Source organism: Rhea americana, unplaced genomic scaffold (genome assembly GCF_003343005.1).
Source record: "Rhea americana isolate MKP2758 unplaced genomic scaffold, rheAme1 scaffold_83, whole genome shotgun sequence".
In the NCBI taxonomy this organism is placed as follows: Eukaryota; Metazoa; Chordata; class Aves; order Rheiformes; family Rheidae; genus Rhea; species Rhea americana.
In genome coordinates this window covers 881,872-903,640 of record NW_028187012.1, presented here as the reverse complement: position 1 = coordinate 903,640, position 21,769 = coordinate 881,872, and the positions used below count along the sequence as shown (strand labels likewise).

The 21,769-nt window shown below is 40.2% G+C and overlaps 1 protein-coding gene across 7 annotated transcripts in view; it reads left to right on the top strand.

Moving 5' to 3' along the window:
• The window catches only part of MARCHF3 (membrane associated ring-CH-type finger 3), a 79,257-nt gene that overhangs the window by 6,969 nt on the left and 50,519 nt on the right, over window positions 1-21,769 (top strand). Inside the window, exon 1 of one of the 7 annotated variants that reach the window (XM_085323244.1) lies at window positions 26-178. The exons of 2 other annotated variants lie outside the window; for them this stretch is intronic. The gene's annotated coding sequence lies outside the window, so the exon portion shown is untranslated. Of the gene's footprint in view, window positions 1-25; window positions 179-239; window positions 316-15,842; window positions 15,897-21,769 lie in introns of those variants that run through there. 4 more of the 7 variants (XM_085323238.1, XM_085323246.1, XM_085323239.1 and 1 more) reach the window with 4 other exon arrangements.

The window sequence follows — 21,769 nt, the reverse complement described above, 5'->3', positions numbered from 1 at the left end:
CGCCGCCGCGCCGCTCAATGAGCTGCCGAGTCGCCCTGTGCCGGGTCCCCGAGCCGCGCCGCGCCCCAGCCCGCCGCCGCCGCGCAGCGGGAAGGTGGGAAGCGCCCGGCGGCGCCCGCCTCGCAGTACCCGGAGGGGAGGCGCGGTGCGGGGCGTGCATGCCCCGCCAGCCGCCGCGGTGAGGAACGGGTTATCCTGGGGCGGGGAGGGGATGGGAGGGGGGGTCTGGGCGTGTGGATTAGCCGCTGTCTTCACGCGGCTTGGTGGGAGCGGAGCTCTCTGAGCGTAAGCCGGCCGGACACAGCTGATAAAGTGGTACGTTGGTTTCTTTGCGGGTTCTGGTTGCGGCTTTTTATTTATTTGGGTTTGGTTGGTCTGTGTTTTGGAAGGGCAGCTGAGGGTCCAGGCAAATGAAACAGGTATAATTAGACACAGACAAAAATGGCCAGCTCGGGGAATACTTTATCTGTACTGCGATGAATTACTTCTTTTTTGTTGTTGTTATTTATGTTACGGAAGTGTGTTTTTAACTCTATTATCAGAAAAAAATGCAGTAGCAATAGCAAAATGTACAAGTTAATTGAAGTGACTGTTCTAGCTAAAGACTTCATTAGAATTAAACACTCGAGCTATTAGAATTAAAGTTTCTTCAGGGTTTCTTTTAAAAAAGAAAAAACACAGTTCTTCAGAGGTCATAGCAAGCCCTAACCATCTGAGATTCAGCCGTGGAGCTKCATATTCTTTTTCTTTTCTTTTTCTTTTTTTCCCCGCTTTTTAATAGCCAGGGCTTGCATGGTTCTTTGCAGATATAAGGGACTATGAAACTGCTCAATAATAATGTCTGCATGTGTCAGAAGAGTTTAACTTTCAATGTCAACAAGTTTTTAAACTTAATTTTAACCCTGTCTTACTCATCTGCAGACAGCACTGATAACACTGTGTGTGCAGGAGGTAGGCAGAGTAATCTGGCAAACTCTGACTGCACACTCTAGCTGTTTCAAAGTTATGAAATCAGTGAACACCAGAGATATTTATTTGTCAGATGTGACTTTTTTGACAAGGATATGTACAGCCCAACCGATGCCCACTGAAATAACCAGAAAACTCTCACGACTCGCACGCGTGGGCTTCAGATCAGGCTGTCCGAACGTGGTTTTGGAAACCGTCTGGTGCTGATCCGGCACAGAATATTCCCAGAGATAAACCTTGTGCAATCCCTACGRATTTAAGGGGAAGGATGAGGTGTGGAGCAGAGAACTAGTGGGATGGTGGCTTGATTTCTCTAAATGTATTCAACAATTAAAAATAGTCTGAAATAGGCACTTTTTTACTGGTTTTAAATGCTGTTGGCCTTTAATTGGTAATGACTTAGTCTGCTGCTGTCTATTAGGTTGATGAAGCAACCAGCTTGTTTTTCTGGGTTAATGGCTATTGTGAGAGTACCCTGGGTGTACAATGCCTGTTTTGAAACTTTCAGATGATGAACTGGTTGAGTGCAGTAGTTACAGGCTCACTCAGGAGCCTCCTTTTGGAACATGGGGATTAGTTGGTTGCGAGATTTCTAAGCCTAGAAGGAACATTTTTCTATCATCTATTTTATCTCTTGCAGTAATATAGGCAGTAGAATTTCACAGGTAAACTCTGTACTGAGCCCATAACTTCTGTGTGGTCTTCACTTGTTGTTAAAGACAGGCTCCATCTGGAGCAGGAGTTCAAGCATGTCTAAAACTGCCTCGCGGCTCGAAGGTTTGAGCCCCGAATGAGTGGGTAATATCTGCTGCTTCAGATATCTGTAATTAGGATGAGAGTTATTTTGGTCTATCAAAATATAATTTTGTACATAATGCTTATTAAAACGCATTAGCATAATTATACTTCTTCTGGCATACATACTGGCAGAGCCTCCCTCTCCTCTCAGTGTGAGGATGAAACACTGATAAAGAGGTAGACATGGCTCCTCACAGTGACTTACCACTTTGCTGTGGAGAAAGATCTTTCTTCTCTCTGATCAGTGCTGCAGATGCATACCCTGGTTGATGGCTGTTGTGCTTCCTGTGGGATGGAAGGTTGCCACTATTTTTCCCTCTTGGATGGACCTTACCATAGAATACACTTTGAAATTACCAGGCTGATGTAACACAATGTCTCTGTGAGCAGCTAATTAAGACTTTTGGAGCACATCGAAATGGCATAGGGCAGTGAATGCTCTGATATGCAAGAAAGCTCCTTTGGTGTTAGCACAGGTAACTAAAGCAGGTATGATAGCACATCCTACTTTTTAGCTGCAAATTTCCTTCTAAGATTTCCCCCTTCACCACTAGTTACGTGAAGATACATTCAGGACCCTGTCTAGGACGAGTCAGTCTGTCTGCAGTGGGACAGCTGGAGCATAGAGAAGGATGTTATTTATTTTGCATCCTTCTTTGACACTGCTAGAGCTGAATTAGCTCTAAATGTTTCACGTGCAGCTGAAGACCAATATTAAAGAGGTAACAGTGACTGTACAACAAGGACCTCTAGCAGAGTCATGAGGGCCAAGTATTATAGTGCTGGGAGTGGGTAACACTGCCCATATGAGAGACAAAAGGAGTAAACGTGGAAAATAAGGGGGAGTCTGAGAGAAAGTTTCCAAGCTTGCTCAGCCACTCTTCCCTGTGGCTGAGGGCTGGTGTGGCATGTGAAGGAATTAGGACCTAGTGGAGAGGAAAAGCCAGTGCTGCTTGCCTGGTCTGCTGGCTGCAGCACAGGGCAGAAACAGGCAAGCTCAGGTACTGGCTGTGCTTTTGCCATGGTGATACTGATTTTCACATAGACTAGTTTATCTTCTGTACTGCTGTGCCTAGACTGCTTCTGGTGCCCGAACCGACTCATTCAACTCAGTTCTAATGTGTATGTTACACTATGCTGCAGAGTAGAGCTGCGTTGAAGAACATTACAAGAAAAACAGGAGAAAAAAAGAAAACAATGAAGACAGAGGGAAAGAGAGGAAATCTGGCATGTTGCTACCGAAACATGTGGCTTATCTAAAAGGAAAATCAATATGTGTTCTGCTTCCTCTCTGCCAACACATTTCAGAATTTATTATATAGAGTATTATTTCTACCTTCTCTGCAGTAGATATAATCCAACTCTTTCAAAAGGTATGCATAGCATTAGAAACTATGTCTACATTTGGAAACATGTCTGGCGGTCTTTGCAATTAGTTTTTCCCTAGGTCTCTTGATACAAACCTTAGAGGCTTTTTTGCCCRCCTTTTGGATGGATTCGTCCTCAGACCGGCATTGATCGAATGATATATTACCCTGAGGATGATTCCAGCTAACCAGAACAAGCCCAGAAGAGCCATTGTGGGCATCTTTCATTTAGAACATAGATTATGGAGCGAGGAAAAGAAAGTGAGAGTGTTACAACAGTACACACAACAGATTTCCACTGCTGAGGGGGTGTCTTCCTTTCCTTCTGAAAGTTGGCAGGAAGAAATACTGCTGCTGCTTAGAGACACAGTATTAGAGGGAGGAAAAATATTAATGAGACTGTGCAGGAAGGCTTGTCACAAAATCGAAGTACTGAAAATCACCAAGGTGATAATACAAAGTAGAACACTTATCAAGGAATTCTAGCTGTACCCATATGTCATCCTTGCTGTGGCAGTTCACTGTGTGCTGTAGTTATTCCTCGTTTTCTTTATTATGACACCCCCTCCCACAGTACAGCGCCTCATATCTCTCTTCCTCTTGATTACTGAATCTACTTTCACGGAAATATAAAATAATAGGAAGGAAGAATTAGTAACTCTTAACTTTGCTCTCTCTTAAGCTTCATGCAAGGCACTCTATACCAGAATTAATTATTAATTCCAATTATATTTTGTGTCTTGAAGATATCGATGGTATTTTCAATTCCAGATTGATGCCTCTCCTATTTCCTTTTTTTTTTTTTTTTTTTTTTTTTTTAACTGCAGCGACATACCCAGCTAACCTCTTAAACGCATTCCTATTTTTAGGCCTGCCAGCAGTCCCTTTGACTTAATTCAGCTGAATGGCCTGGGGTGGCTAAGAGCAGTCATTTAGTATGAAATGCTGGCTGGCCTGATGGCAGTCTAAGTTGTTGTGGTTTTGTTGGTGTTTTGCGGAGGGAGAGGGAAGGAGAGAAGGAGTTGTTTTTTAACTCCATTTCTTGCTGGAGACTAACATGTTTCTGCCATAGTTCTTCTGTGTAAGTTCTCCAAACAGGGACGTTTGTCCTATTAAAAATTCTGATATCTTGATACTTCTTTCTGTTCTGAAACCAAAGTCTTTAGTGGAAAGAAAATTCTAAAAACTTACTTCAGAAATTTCAGAASATTGTTTTGATATTTCTAAAATGAAATATGCAATTTCCAAACTTTGCGTTTGAGGTCAGCACTAACTCCTGTGTCCATCTCAGCCCAACATGGTGCTCCCAGCCCTCTTGGGTGTCCCCTTGCAGTGGCGCTCCTGAGCAGGGCTGCCTCTCCTATGGGGTGCTGCCATCCCAAAACCTGGGTACTCCTAGGTTAATGGTGCCCAGAAATTAAAGATTAAGATTCAGATTAAGACCAGAAACAAAATACTTCGTGAAGGTTTTCCCAATACAAGGATTCACCAAAAATGTAGTGTTGTGAAGTCCTGAACATCATTCTGAAAACCTCCGTTTTTGACATGAAAATCATTCATTCAAAATAGTTTTACCAAGCCTTGATCATTCTCATTGAAAAATMTGGAGAACAGCATTTTAAGATGAAATCTATAGTAGTTGCACCCACACAACACAGTTATAACAAAACCAGATGTTAAGACTGTCCTAGGTATGTCTGTTTCTGGCTTGGAATAAATCTATGGCCCCAGTCTCACCACCCTAGCAYCCTTCCGCATTTCTCTTTCTTAGCCTTTTCTGTCTTAAGCTCTTGCACTTTCCTGTTTCTCCGTATAGCTGCTTTACCTTGCACTTTTTCTTCCCCTGTCAGCCTCCCTCTCCAAAACGTAGGTGGTAATGACAGTCTATTTGCCACCATCACTGTTCTGCTTTTGTGTTTTCCTTTTCTCCAATCAGTGCCTGTCCGATCACTCCAAACAGTTCAGGGCAAGGATTTAAATCATGGTTCTATATTTGCACAATGCCTCATGCAGTAGAGTCCCATGGCTGCACTGCTGTAGTACTCATGGTTAATGGTGATCTCTCTCTGACTATGACAAGAAGATTAATAAAGTGGATAAATTTCCATGTGAAAGTTCTATTTCCCCTCATTTGCTATTTRTTTTCAATGATCTTCTCTTCTCAGCAGTGTGCTTTCCTACAAACTTTTTTATATAGGGAAAATAGCAAACAGAGTCATGGCACAGAACTTCATGTGTTTGGAACTGTTGAATGRTATGAACAGCTATTCAATGCCCAAGAAATTTCTACTAGTAAGGTATGACACAGGAATGGGACAATTAGGCTTGGCATCATGAACTGGYTGGTGTATTTTTCTACATCACAGCAAAGAGGGCTTTTAAGGGTGGAAATGGACTTTCAGAACTGTTTACATGTAAATGTCTTCTTCCAATGACACAGAGAAAGGAAGGAGTATACATGGGATATAAGCTGGTGGAGAAACTTGTAGAAGATGCTTATACCACAAGAGCGACCTAGGACTGCCCTTCAATCTCTTTCCTACAAAATCATTGTTTTGCTGGGATGGAGCTGTTTGGAAGCATTGTGGAAATTTGAATGCTGAATGTGAATGTGCCAAGCTCAGCACCATGMTCTGCATTTGTCTCCCCTTGCCTCAGGGCAAGAAAGGCATCGAGCATCAACTCCTCTTGAGACTCTTTCACCACTGCCTGTAGAAGGAGACCCTCCTCCCTTTGTGCCAAGTGCTCAAACAAGTTAAAGCAAACTGGCTCTGTCTGAGGCTGGTGACAAGCTTTGGGTTCAGTGCCTAGAGGACTCTGAGGGTTGCTTACAAGAAGCAAGGTGGCCTGTTGTAAGTGGGAACAAAGTGTGTCAGAGGAGCTAATCTGGAGAAATGAAGCCAAGGGTGTTCACCTGTCCTCTCTGAGGTTAGGTATCTTCCACTCAGTYGGACAGTTGATGCTGAAACCTATTGCCCTAGCATACCAGACAAACATTTCCTGGAGCAAAAATCATTTATCTTTGCCTAAAGCTTATGCCTCTTCACAGTTGCTCTCTAGTGACCAAACAGTTGATTAGTGCTTCTTTGAAATTCAGATAAGTTGGGGCGGTCAAGAAATAATTATTGATTGACATCCCATGTACTCTTGATTCATTAAAGAGAGAGGATGTTCTGTAGACTAGCCCTATAAACAAGCAGGTGTTAAATGGACCCACTCCCACAATAATTGAGAAATTCAGAAAACTAGCAATATTGGAAAGATTAACGCAATGAGGGAGAGAAATGCTGTTTGTCCGCATGTTATGCRTAACAGGCAAAGGCAGAAGGAAACTTGGGATACAGCTTTGTGTTGGTTTAGATCAGCCGAGCCAGTGATGCTGTGGTCCTACTGCTTCTGTCCATGTGCACCTGCCTTTTCCTTTGGAGCAGCTTGAGTGCTTGGCTGCTCCTCCTGTGAGCTGGCTCAGGGAAGCCCACCAGCAGAAAACCACCTGTTTTCTAATTTTCTAATAGGACTAGTTTGGGGCTAGTTTAGCACCCAGAACTGGGTCATTTTAAGTACCAATGAAGGAGAGAGAACAAGAATSACTAGCAGGATTAAAGGGGAAATGGGAGGGCAAGTGGTTGTAATGCTGTCTTAAGGTGGCTTAAATTGTGGAACTACAGGCTGCATGATTTGCTGAGTGTCACTTAGGAAATCTCTGTCTCCTGGGAACTTAGTGCTGTAATCACTAGTGACACCATCCTATTCTTACTTTTTCCTCTGAGTAGTGATGTTATTTAAAATTGAGTTAGAGCATGCTGACAAATGGAAAAGCTCTTCTCAAATTTTATACTGCTCAGTGCAGAGTAGTGGCTAATAGTGTCATCCATAAGGTAGTCATGGATAAGGCAATGAGAAACCTGGCTAGTGAAGCTTAATGAGCCTTGCCTTTTTCTGTTAGCCACAGAAAGAGAGACTGGTGATAGCTCAGATGTAGAAGTCACTCAGCGCTATGAATGACAGCTCCTTAACRGAGCTGAGCAAGCTCAGGCCTTGGGTGGGAGTTAGGCTGGGAGCAACTGTGGTGTACTTGAGCTTCCAAATCATTCTTCCAGTCAATTAGGTTTTGGCCAAACAGGAGTGGAAAAAGCCTTTATTTGCTGGTGAAAACCACAGCTTGCTTAAGGAGTGCTGCCAGTAGGCGCATAGGACCTGAGGGCATGTGTATGTCCTGGGTACAGACAGGTGTCTGCTCGCTCTCCCAGTGCTTGGAGCTGGCAGGGAGAGGCCAGTGCTACTTCAGAAGCTGTATGGTTGTACTAGCTTGCAACCCTCTCCAGACTAATGAGGCTGGTCCCATAGGGTATGCTTAAGGAGTTTTTTGCAGGTAGGAACAAAATTGTTCTGCCTTTACTCCAGGCTGAATTAAAGGTATTAGCTCATATTCTCCCGCATGCCAAAAGCCAGTCACACAGTTGCTTGGCTGGGAGCACAGGAGGAGCAAGGTTCCTCTTTGCCTGCAAAAGCTTGCGTAAACACACCCTCCTTTGGAGCCATTGCTGCCGGCGGTGTCCCATACTGACCCTGCACTGGAGTTTTTCCAGGCTCCTGCAGGTTGAAGCAGCATCACCACCAGCACATATGCATCTGCCCACGAAAGTAGCTTACTGCTGCAAGCTGTAGTGCATTCACCCCTTGGGGAGCATGAAACTGCTAATCTCCTGGTGCATTTGGCTGGACTAATGAAACATATGGTAAAGGGACAGGGCAAAGGGCGGCCCTGACCATACACAGGAGAAGTGACCATGTTACCTGCAACCAAAATGTACTCTTCATATCCCAAATCCATAAAGCAAGATCCATGGCGTGCCATATGGTGTACATATAGGGACACAACATTGAAAGCTTTACAGCTATCATGGCAGCCATCAAATTCTTTGGAGAGGGGTCCCCTATATAGACACAAAACTCACTGTTGGTACATCTCAACACCTGTGCTAGCAAGACTGGACAAAASCATAACCTGGACTCGAGCATTTTCCTGGGCCCTGCCCCGATGCAAATAAGGTTTTCTGTTGCTGCTGTGTTTTCCTCTGGTTGTTTCACTGTGCTATTGTTGGTTTGCTGCTGCCAGACAGATTCTTGTAAGCTGAATTCATAAAACAGGCCACAACTATGTAACTGTTATTTGATGTGTRTGTTGTAACAAATTCCTATTTAACAACAATGCATTTGTTACATTTCATTCCTGATAAGTGCTGATTACTAACATGCTTGTTTCCCGAACAATCAGCTTTCTTTTCTAGTTGTCAAATCAGTCTGATTTCCTTATACTGCAAATCAGCATCAACAATATCAGACTCATTCCTACTGGTGAAATACAGTGCTTGACACCATGTCGTGACACCTCAGAGTAAACAGACAGGATGTCTGACAGACAAATAAACGGGGGGCTGTTTATAAAATATATTACAGCCAAAGTTTTGTAATCAGTATGGACTGACAAAGAAAACAAGGCATGCTTGAAAGAAGTGATGGCAAAAGCATCTACAGGATATCAATCCTTGAATTCATTATTTTTATAGACAGAGGTTACGAACAAATCTGTTCTTGATAACTGCCATGCAGTGGTAGGCATGAACACCTGTACTCCTTTTGGCTCATTTGTAATGTTCTTCCATTTTTAGTAAAATCTTAACCAGGCTTGAACACTGAAAATATTGTCAGCATAAGAGAACTATACCAATTTTAAAAATATCTCCATTAATTTTAACAAACTAAAATTATTTTCTGAGAATGGAAATTATTCTTCTGGAAACATTGTTCTAGAAGCACAAACTAGATGTTCTTTTTCCCTTTTGTTCTACAATATTTAGCAGACTGAAACCATTTTTTCTGACTGAGAATATCAAATGCATTCTTCCAGACCTTGACAAGTGGAGTATTTTCACTTCTCTCCAGATTCCTGAGTGTGTTGCCAAAAATGATTATATACATTTCTTACCATGTCTGTCAGAGCAGTTTAAGGAACATCCTCCTCTTCATTAAAGTCACAATTCTGGGAAAGTAGAACCAAGTCCTAAACAAGAGAGGAAGAGTTCAAGCTGATTTTCTCAACACATGTATTTTGTGTTATGTATGAGAAAATTTCATGCTTATCATGATTTATTTTATTGCCAAATACCACATCAGGACCCCTAAACCAAAGGCTGCCAGAACATGGTTTAATTTCTACAGGTTTCCTGTGAGAATTTACCATCATTAACCATGTTATGTAAACAATTTGAAAATCTGTTTTCTTACTGAATGGCATTATAAAAGGYAGTTATCTGAGCACCAATAATAACAAAATGTTTTTGCTAAAGATAACTTTAGCCTCTGTGTGCATGCCTATGTGTTCACCTCTGATGAGACAGCCCTGTAAAGTTTGACAGGAAAGCATTTTTATTCCGTAGGCAGTGTGGGTGGGAAACAGCATGAGCTTATAGAAAATGTATAGCAGAAGCAGTTGCWATTAGAAAGAAGCCATAATGGTTACACACACATAACTGAAATACTTCTGAAGTAGTATGAGCGAGTCTTCTCCAAAGCTGGGCAGGTGCTTTTCCATGTGTGAATACTGTGCTTTGAAAGCTCTTTTATGAGTCACAAAAGCAGCTGCTTTAGAGTTGAAGTGGCCATAGAGTTTTTGAAATACACTTAAATAGGTATATTGCAATCTGCTGCCATTTGTTATGAGGATCTGGGGGAGACGAGTTTCGGGAATGACAGTAGCAATGACATGGGAAGTACAGCACTGTTAATCATTCAAAGTGAAGTAGTCCTTTCTCAACTCCCTTAACTCACCTGGTCTGTAGATCAAAGCCAGCAAAGAACATCACATTTTGAGTAAGCTTTACTAGATAAGTAATCAATCTAATTTCTGCAGTGTATTCAGAAAGATAATTTACAATGAACCAGGTATTTAAAAAACAGGGAGGGAGATTTCTAAACTACAATTTTTCAGAAATTTCTGATGAAAGCATTTAATGTAGTCTTTTTTTTTTTCCAGTGATTAATTATAACTGGTTTTTAATCCCTTCACTTTGTTTACCATGATTGTAACAATTCCTTTTTGTTGTACTTCTATCTCTTTGGATTACATTTTTACTGTCTATACTTCCATTGGTTGTACGAGCAGGTTTGGTTTTGTACAGCCATGGCTAATGTAAACCCATGTGACAATTTTAGGACAGTTTTGAACATTGTGCCCATAATACTTCTTATCTAAAACACATGAAAATTTAAATTTTACTATCTCCATAAGGGTAATATTAGCAGAGTTCTCATCTTAACACAAAGCTAAAACCCAGGTGAGTACAGTGTAAAGAGCTCTATGTATCTTATAAAACAGAGRTGAAAACTAGTTGGTTTCTATATAAATTACTGTACAAATCTGAATAACAAGTTGAATAAATCATCTTTTCTGTGAGTTTTTTTTCCTGCTGTTGAAAAACTCTGCCACAGAAGAATTGATCTCTCCTACATTCTATAAAATGTTTCATAAGGGGAAAGATCATGCATTATGGTTTAAAAAAAAAAAAAAAAAAAAAAAAAAAAAAAAAAAAAAAAAAACAAAAAAAAAAAACTCCAAAGAACAATAGAAATAAGAAGTGATGCGGTTGTTGAGAATCAGTTGTCTCTTCAAAGYTTCAATAATGCAGAAGCAAACTACAAGAGCACTTCAGGTATCTTAGCTGAAGATTTTACTGACATTGTCATAGTGGGTTTCTGGYCAAGAAGTAAACAGATGTAAAATGCAGTTTTCAGATCTGAGCTTTAAGCTTTGAAAATCCTATATTAAACTGAACAAGGAGGTTACTCAGTGGTGTAACATGAGACAGGAAATGTCTCAATTAAGATTAGAAGCCAAACCGATGTATCTTGCCACTCCATGCTATTGTCCATTGTGCATATCAGAAAGACCGCATGGGCTGAATTTCTCAGTTTTAACAGCTTTGGGGAGAACTTCTGTTTGTCATTCCCAGTTGTCTCCAGACAACATAGTTCCTCAGTGAGAAAAGTTAAGGGTGGTCCAGGCTTGCCGACTGCTGACAAACTCTCTATAGCAGTATCTTCACTGAGCACATGTATTAAACTTTGAGATGAAAACAAAAACTCTAAGCGTGCGTGTTTGCATTTATCTGTCTGTGCGTATACACACACATGCAAACACACGCACACACATGTACATTGCTAAAAATATTCTATGAGTGAAGGAAGGGCAGTCCTCAGATGAAGCAGAGGACTTAACTCAAAACTCAAGTCTCTGCTGAGGTTTCATGCAAATCTCCTCGTCTCTGCCTCTGTTTACCCATGAAATAGCTGAGCCTTATTATTCCTATCTGAAAATACATTTAGGAAGGATTAGTTGATGCATGCAAGTCAAGACATAACTGAAATGCACAGCATTATCATCTGAAATAATTCTATGCCCTTGTAAAGAGAAGTTTTTAATCTACTGACTATGAAAAGAATGGAATATTCTATCATGGGAAAAACTACTTGCACCTAATGGGATAAAACCTACTTATTAGCAAGCTACTTCTATTTAAACTCCCAGGTTGCTCAGCATAGTGTTTTACTTAAATGATCTGCTGTTAGTCTTCTGTTGCCCACCCCAAATATTTGGCTCATGTGTAACAATGTTTAATTCCAACATCTTGACTATAAATAATTTGTCAGTGTTTTGTTTGTTCACTGTTTAATCAGAATCTCATGACTATTCAGCTGCTTTTTTCTTGAAGATGCATGAATCCCAAATAAAACAAACACTTGCTAAAAGCTTATTTTGATATATCATTTCTGCAATGGATTACAAACTGAACTGTGAATCACAAAAAAGGAACAAGCAAAAGGCATGTACTTTCACAAATTCATGTGAATCTTCAAGGTTTTATAGGAAAACAAAAAATACCAGTGTTCATCTTCAAAAAATTGTAATTCTTAAAAGTGTATATATATATTAATTTAAGCTAAATTTTGGAGCAGAACAAAGCTTTTCTGCATCTGATCTGCTTACAACACTAAATTTACTGGCGCTAGACTGAGACATAACTTTGGGAACTGATAGAAACCATCCCCTCCTGCTAGATTAAGCATTTGAACACATGCCCAAAAAGCCTGCAGTTGGGTGGATGAGTAGATAGAGGCATGCAGTGATGATTGAATTTGAATCTGTTATGAGAGCAAGTATTCATTCACTCACTAAAAGTCTTGAACAGAAATAACCTAAGCTTATAAGTATAAGGTACAGAGTGCAGATGACTGCTGCAATAATTTACAGAAACCTCTAGTCTCATATTTTCAGGGCAGTTCTGTGAATTAAACACTTTACCTTTAGCCAACAGGATTCAGATTACTCTCTCGCAGACTTTTTAAAGAAGCTTTTAGAGGACATTTTACTTGTAGGGAAGCTTCAAGGGGCATGTGACCCTTCAGTTAAATTTCAGATCCAAAATCTTTGTCAGGACTATACGCATGACCTAGAATTCCCTCCCTCAGCAACAGCTTCTTTTTAGGACTGATAGGAGGTACAGAGGTCTCGCAGAAACCAGCCTTGTACGACATGCTGGTACGGGTCATTAAGCAACAGTGGGATTTTATCGCTTGTCTTAATCGGGCTTCTCTCAAAGAGAATAGGAGACAGGTTGGTAGTGCTGTGCCCAGGAAACTCATTTATAGCCTGTCATGACATTGCACGTCACCCTGTGTGATTTGGGGCTACAGTACGTGACATAAAAATGCTCTCTGCACAAAATGATCCCAATTGGGATGGGGCTACTCTGAGTCTGTGGCTGGCCGCTCAACTGCTGTTGTGCACTACCTGGTCACACTATTTTTTGCGCTGCATGAAGGAATTGCAGAACAAGCCCGTTGTGGGAGGTAATGAAATTGGTCTCCTGAGAAGATGCCAGTATGTCTGGTGATACTCTTTCCTAATGTGACAGAAAGTGAGGTGGATGGTGGTTTAATTTGGGTAAGGTAGAAAGCACAGGATTTCTCGTGGAATCTGGGCGTTATAGTCATTAACTGGGTGACAGGACCCAAATCTGGATTCAAGCCCTGTCCTGGCATCTCAGGATTAGCCTAAGATCCTGCCAGCCTTGGCAGTGGCTGGGAGTTACTCCAGGAATAYGGAGGTGAAACAAAACCTGGGCTTTCTTTGCTCTAAATACTGCAAATAAATACAAATTAAAACTGTTCTGTTTTGTGGAAGTGAAGTAAATGGATGACAAGTAGTTAAATAGATGAGTTAATTTGAATGCTGTCCTACATAGTGTAAATATGCAGTGTAAATATGCATTTCCTGATGAGGAATTACTAAATTCTCCCTTGGGTGTATATCACAATCACACTTACTGTTTACAAATGATACAGCATTTTGGAGTAACTATGCCTATTTAATCAACTAATTTTTTGGTTTCCCTATTATGAATTTGCACAGAAGACAAAGAATAGAGCCTTAATACATGTACCTAATATGCAGTTGCTATAAATGAGTGATTAATTTGACCTATGKCTTTTGCTGTACTAATGATCTCTTTAAGCTACAGCAGTGCCTTCATTTTCCCTACTTTTTCACTGGGAAATTTCTCCTTAGCTAGTTCAGTTGTTTTGACCCCCTAAAGCCTTTGACATTGTCCTCGGCCTAAAAGCAGAGCTGCTATAGTTGGCTAGAGGCATTTCATTCTGAAAAATATGTGCCACAATAGATGAAGGTGACAAAGTAGGAAAAATCAGTTAAAAATGACTGAATAGGCCCTTCTCCCTCCGGGAAGAAAAAGCTTAGAATTGTGAAGCCTTGTGCATTTGRTACATTCCTTTGTGAATGTACTAAAACAAAAGATACCAAATTGATTAGCTACCTGAAATGAGTTCCCAAACTTGTCTTTCCGACATTGGTGTCACCAACGCCTAATGGTTATCACGCCATTTTCAACCAAGCTCTCAGATGTATCTTGTAGGTAACTTCTGCCCTCCTGTCCTCTCTGCTTCTCTTAGTGGTATTGATCCCATCTTCCTCCTTGACAACACATTAATACGAGTTTCCTGGGACTTCTCTGGACAATCTCACTGTATTCTCTTCTAACAGGCTGTCTTTCTTTTTTCTTTGCTCTGTATATTTGTCTGCAGTGAAGGACAGCCCAGATTCCCTCTGAACATAAATTYTGGCTGCAGACAGGGGCTGAGGGCCAGTGTGACAGGACTACAGGGAGCCCTTGTTTGGCCATCAGGCTACATTAGGGTGCGTGCAAAGAGCCTGGGACCACAGGGCAGAGCACTTCCACCCTGCTCTGCAGATACGGTCTATTTTAAGTCCTTTATGGCCCTGTCCTTTTCCATCCACAGGGTTATTTAAGATGACCCCTTCTGTCTTCACTAATGAATAATRATTAAACCTCTCTCTCCATCTCCTTTTTTAAAAATGTTTAGCCTTCTGTCCAATCTTCATCAGCCTATGTCTCTGAGGCTTTCTGGATGAGGATCTTTTTATAAACTTGAGCATAAAACGTTAGCCYTTCTTTTCCCTCCTATGTGAGCACTGGGCTGGTGCCTTTCTTCTCCTTGTTCTCAGTCTAGATCATCATACCCCTAACTAAGGCCTGTAATCRCTTGCTTGCTCATCCTGCATACCAAGCACAGTGCTGTTAATTCTTCTTCCATGATCTCTGTGTCTGTTTTCTCTCTAACCCTATGCTTCAGCARGCACTTAAGTTCCAATTGCTCTTACCTTATTCTTTCTGATGACACATCACTCCTTGACACTTTTGCCACCTCCTCTTTGAATGCCTCCACTGAATCAAATTCAAATCCTCTTTAAAGTCCATGCTACTTCATCTCGCTGCTGTCTTCTGTACTATGTTATACCCACTTCTATCATCTGCTYGACCATTCAGGCTTGCCTCATTACATTATTTGACTAGTCTCTTGTAACGGTTTCTGCATTTTTGTTTATGCTTCCATTTGTGGGAAACCGTTCTTGACCTTGTCCTCAAGGGTTCTTTTCTCTTCTCTTCCAAGCTCTTTGTGAGGATAAATGTCCGCCACAATGCCTACAAGGAAACTTGCTGACTGATAATGACACATGAAGGGTAATTGCAAACAGTTCATATATTCCACTTGGAAGAATTATCCTCAACCACTTGTGCATTAGTTCTCAACATTAGCTATATATAATTAGAGCTGACAGTCCATTGTAGTTAAACAAAAGCCCCATCTCATAAATTCTCACTGTAACAACACAAAGGGTGAATCACCTAGATGTGACTACCCTCTGCTGAAGTAAGTTTTGTTGTATCTTGTTCTCCTCTTATTTGCGCTCCATTGCTTTTTTGGATTTGAATGACGAATGCTTTAGGAGAAGTAGTCTACCTTTTTTCCTGTTTGGAAAGTACCTCATATATTAGCATAACCAAATGCAAACAAGCAACAAATCATCTTTGATTATAATGCCACTATTAATATAGAATAAGTAGACGCAGCATTCCATAGGCATTCTGCTGTAATTCTGCATGTGATGTACTTGTTATCGCATGCTGCCAGATTCTGGAAAGCCAGAACAAAACTGCAGGCTCAGAGCTAATCAAGGCTGAAGGTCTGCACGTGCACTGTTACTCATTACACTGTCAGATAACAAACTGCTTCAATCCAACCGGTTATTCAGAGACGCTGACTTCATACGTTACCAGGAGGAACACCAAAGCTTACACAGGCCTATATTCAGTTCTACAAATGGTAAAGTTTCCTCTTACTGTCTAGAAATTTTAAAAGTCATTGAGGCAGAGGAAAAAAAAAATGGAAGAAATGGTTTGGGCAGAAGAAATGCTTATGGGTCTTATTCTAGGTACCTAATGTTTTTAATAGTAAAAAAAWATATACTGTGGTCTTATTTAGCCTGCAAAAAGAATGATTACATTGTCTCTGMACTGCTGAGTATTCTGTTTAAATATCTGAGATGGTTAAGTAGCAACATACAACAAGAGAAACTCAACAATAGTTCTGCAAAGCAGCTTTCAGGGCTGTTGACTTGGTTTCTGTGGGGCCTCTTTTCAGTAACTGCACTGCAAAAGGCTGTATATGGTTTAAGTTTGTTCACTGAGGAAGTTTATAGCTCACTGACGTCTATTGGTGATTAATATACATGGAGGAATAAACATAAAGAGATTGGTAAACAACTAAACATAGCTTTTCTTTTGCTTGTTTACTACAACAAAAACTAAAATCATTATCTGTTTTGCTTCATTTCTTTACTTATTGGTAATGCTAAAAACAATTTTGACCTAGTGGCATTTGTTAGAAGGATAACTACCAAAAGGGAATCCGTATGAACAAACTGCAAACTGGTCTTAGGATTTAATGTATTTTTCAGCATAGGTATAATACTGAAGAATATTTGCTATTTCCTTTGACTTTAGCTTGAACTGTGAATCATGGGCAACTTTCTCATCTGGGCCTTTATTGCATCAAAGTATCTTCAAGCAGAGATCAAGGGCTTTGGGGTAATTTGCAAATATGACAAAGTTTTTTGTTTGTTTGTTTTTTAATTTTCCCCAAGTAGCTGAGAATATAGCCATATGTGAAAACTCCATAAGAATTTCAGCAATAAGCCTTTTCCACAGCATTCTTGCACCTGTATAAAGACCAGTTTGTGGCCAAATGTGCAAATATGTAGAGTTGACTGTCACAGCAGCTGCAAGTTACAATACAAATAGAGCAATATGTCCCACCTCATTAAATGGGCAGTTTTGTTTGTTATGTGATCCAGATGGTCCATTAAACAAATTGTAACTCCTCCCCTTTCATGTCTTTTTTTTTTTTTGCTTTGTATTGGAGCAATCAACAGAGAATCTAGTAGCACTAGAGACAAATGCATACTCTTAAAGTGGGATAGGAAATCTCTAATAGAAAAGACTTTCAGAAAACTGTTAATAGGTAGAAGAGATCCAGTCAACAAAAACACCCTAATCGTTTAGGAAAGATTAAATTCTGACTCTGTTCCTGATCTTCCCATCAATTTATTGTGGCTTTTCAGACACCTGTGAGAAACAGCAGAACAACCTGAGAAAAACAGCAGTTTTTTCCCACCCCTAAATTTCTGTATGCAAGTATTCTCAATCCTCTCTCCTTTCCTCTTTATATGACAAAATAAATCACCATGATTGAATTTGAGCATGTACAAATTTCTTTTTAACACACAAAGTAAAATACCGGATACTTTTCCTTCTCTGTCTTCTTTCAATTCTGAAACTGAAGCTTCATAGTGAAAAAAGGGCTTTAGATCAGACATGTATGGTTTGAGCCCAGAAGAAATCTGAAGCAGCATGTTAGGACAGCCTAGACTGGAAACTGAAATTCTACCTTAACAGCAGTGAACACGTACTGTGCTGAGCAAAACTTCATGTGGAAAGGAAGGCACTGTCTAGAGAGACCTTCGATTTGATCCTGTAACAGTTATTTTACCATTGATCTCAATAGATGTTGGATCAGCTCTTCACAAAGTACTTCATGCTTAATCTTTTTTGGCAAGATGGAAGAGATGTGGGTAGAAGTCTAGATCTGCTAGTTGCATTGATACTTCCTAGCAGAGACATTTGGAATCTGCTAATTTGTCCACTTTCGTATGTTTTAATGCTGATATAAAGTTAAGACAGTAGATACTTTGTTTTGACTCTCCTCCTTCCAATTCATTTCTTCAGTCAGTATTTTTGCAGATATAGACTCTAAACTTTCCAGCTCAAACAAAATTTCTTATATCACTTGCTTCTGTATCAGCATAGACTCAGAAAACTGCTGCTGAAGCACACCTCTGGAAATATGAGACTTATGGGGCTTGACAGCAAGATCTTAGGGGTTTTTTGAGTTTTTGGTGGGTTGTTCTTATACATTTCATGCTGTTTTCTATCCTCTCTCATGACATGAGCCTTTCACATGCTGCTGTCAGTGCCTTTCTGTACAGCATTGGTAAGCATTTTACAGTCCCTTCTCTCAGCAGTGCTTTTTGTTCAGTTGGTTTTCACATGAAGGGAAAAGGTCTGGGTAGGTGACATCTTCACCATAAATGTATAGATATTTAATCATCAGTGGTAAATCTCTTTGCTATTTTGCTAAGGAGAACAGCTGAGATTAAAATGCACCTTTCCTGAAAGATGTTTGATCCTGCAAGATTTGGCCAGTATCATGCTAACATTTATAGGGTTACAATGTTTGGAATACAGTACGGGATACACATATACATGCTTAGTGCTCATTGAGGTGCAAGCAATGAAAGTGATGCCAAGTGATCCTTACAAGCTGGCAGAGCCCTGCCGTTGCACTATCCCACTTACTTTTAAACTTTAGTTATATTGAATATTGCTGCTGTGGTAACATAGCCTCTTGGAAGATCAAGTTCAGTCTAGCAGTTACAACAAGAGACTTGGCAGGCAGGACTTCTTATTCCTGCCACTGCCACTCATTCACTGTGCAATCTGGAGAAAGACAGGCAGTGTTTCTTTCTGCCTCATTTTTATTATTTGTAAAATGAAAATGATTGCCTTAAAATGATGATTTGAGTAATATTTTTAGAATGGAGATACTTTGCTAAAAAAGAATTGTAGATTTTCCAACTATATCTAGTTTTTAATAAAGTGAGAATAGCAATGCTTTTTTGCCTGTAATGGTTGAAGGACCAGATTCCTTCAGGATATCTTCTAAGGTCATACTAGGTAGGCAGATTTCCTTCAGATAGCCTGCATGACACATCTGCTGGTCAATTATAATCTCTTGGCATTGATCACCAATCGTTAGATTTTCCTTAACGATAGCCAAAGGGAATGGTGATTTTTCTTTTCACTAGCTTTGTGTTTTACTTCCCTAGCTGATTCAGTTGCAGAATTCTTTTCTTTTCAAGGTTGCCTCAGTACTTGTACATAAAATGATTGTGATCAAAAAGCTTCATTTCAGAAATARGTTTGAAAGGGTCATTAACAAGGATAGAATACAACTTCTTGATTCCTAAATTTTGCCAGACCTAATTTATYCYCCCCCCCCCCMAAAAAAAGCATTTTTCTTGAAGTCTGGTTTTCCTTTTGTAATTGATGAGATATTGTTGCTAGTTGATTACGCTTTTATCATCTTCCTTTTCCTCTATATATCTGCCTTACTTTGTTATCTGCTTTCTTCTCCTATTTTCCTTTATCTTACTCTTCTCTCCTATCCTTGGTGGTCTCCCCATCAAGGGGGCCCTCCAGGCTTCTAGCACCAGACGCTACCAGTAGTTCTCACTAACTGCAGTAATTCCTGTCGGGTAGATAAACGCTAGAATTAGATGCTGTCTATAGAACTGTACCACAGCATTTTTCWTGCTGACAAAGAGCCTCTTCAGATGAAGAAGGCATTCACCCATGAAGTCAACTGCATATATCATAAATAACAGGCGGTAACACTGTGGTCTTCATGTCTTAGACTCTCCTAGGCAGAAGTGYGGAACAGCCTTTGCATACTGCAAACTGCCTTTGCATACTGCTTTGCATACTCCACTTTTCAGCTAAAAAGTCAGAAATCTTAGAAGGCTGAGACAAATCTAACAGTGAATATGCAAGGTAGATAATGTTAAGAGGCTGTATCTTTAGGAAGACGAGGTGCTTACAAGAGGTTTTGATGCATCTTTTCGGTCAGATGACATGCAGTCTTGGAGAACAAACTGGCAAGATAGCAACCTAGTCGGCAAACATTTCAGAGATAAGTAAACTGTTTTGTACTATATGTTAGTGCATCATCCTGTCAGAGATGGTTTAGTAACCAAAATTCATTGCACTATCTATTACCAAAAAAAAAAAAGTTGTCCTCTGTAGTTGTCTGCTTCTGATAAAATCCTGTTAGGGATCTATGAGCCTTTCAGAAACTGAGTAGGAATATGAGCACAGTGTATTTTTCAGTGACTGTGATCATGGATCCAGGCCATCCTCTGTAGAGGATTCATTATTTTATATGTAAACTCCTGCCATCTGCAGTAGGTCTATCCATAGTGAAAGCAGATAASACTGTGTTAGCTCAGAGCAAGGACTAGGCCAGTTAGAGATGATGCCTTTAGATCACAGAAGTTGTTTCAGCCAGCCTGCTTTTTGGCAAGAGGATCATGTCCCTGCATAACTACTTGACACTGAGCCTGCCCCATATCTGCTGGCAGACTCCAAAACTAGTTAGATTTTGGGGCCTTTTTACTTGAAGGAATGACACAGGTAACCAAGCAAGAATTTTCTCCTTTCTAAGGCYGAGATGAATGTATATTGAATCCTCATTTGAGAGGGTGAGGATTTAGGTGCTATTCTGTAGGTTTTATTATTTCCTCTCAGCACCTGAGAAAGGCAAGCTGCAGATGGACACGCTGTTAAATTTGTTATCCCACTGGAGCAAGCGTATCRGAAGATTGGCAAGTAAAAGCAATATTTGGCATGTTTTCAAGGCTAGTTATTTCTGCTRCATTTTGAGTASAATTTGATACGACTTTTTTCCTTCGTGTGTCATGATTTTGTGCTCAARAATGAACTYGTTCTTGAATCTCAGTTTTATGCCTCTCCTTTTATCTTGCACCACCATCATGATGCATACTCCAGTACAGAGGACAAGGACACAGAGCACAAGGTCCTTCTTTAGGAGACATGTGCCAAAGTTCTTTGGATACCACTGTACTCTGATCCAGCCTGGCCAATAGTCATTCAGCACATATCGTTAAAGTATACGGCTGACAACCAGAAAGGAAACGAGAATACCATTTTTAAGTTCTGAATTGTTTACAGAAACAAGAATAATGCTTACAAGTCCTAGGTGTTRGAATTGAGGTTTAAAGACAAATTAGCAGTAGCATGCATGTGCTGGTGTATAGTTGTTACCTCTGATTATAGATTTTGGACTGAAAATTTATAGTAGATCTATAAAGAACCAAAGCTGGAGTAATTAGCCTTGCACCATACACAAGTAAAAATAATTCTGTGCTCGTATTGACAATTCTGGCTCAGTAATAGGAATGGAGCCATTTTATTACATTGCAGGTGCTGGATGAGGGACCAATACTCTTCTTTTATGCTTGGTAAACAGTTTTTCTGGAATCGTTAGTGTTTTCACAGGAAGTAAAGTATATGGCTTCTCTGGATTTCACATGGCATGAATAGAGCGCCACAGGCACAGACTATAAATCAATTCTGAATGGTAGTTAGTACACTGAAAAAAAATCTTAGGGGAGTTACATTAGCTTGGTGTATTAAGCATGCACTGTGCTAGACATTTGTCACTGTAGGGAAGGTATTTAACAAGGAACAGTGCTAACGAAGATGAGGAAAAGAAGCAATAATGGAAGCAGCTGTCAGCTGTTAATTCTTGTTATTTAAGTTTATACTGTACTAAAGATTTTTAAAAGTATTATGCGATAATATAGGGGTGTTTAAAACTATGTGAGGATGCTGTGCTATTGCCGACAGCATTTTCATGCCAACAGTATTTTTTTCTTCCCCTGTGCATGTTACATTTTATGGTTTGGTTCACTTTATCAGCACTGCTGGCAGCTCTCCAAGTCCTGCACTCCATCCAAAAAAAGCAGCCAAAGTGAAGCTGTGCCAAACCACAACTAATGC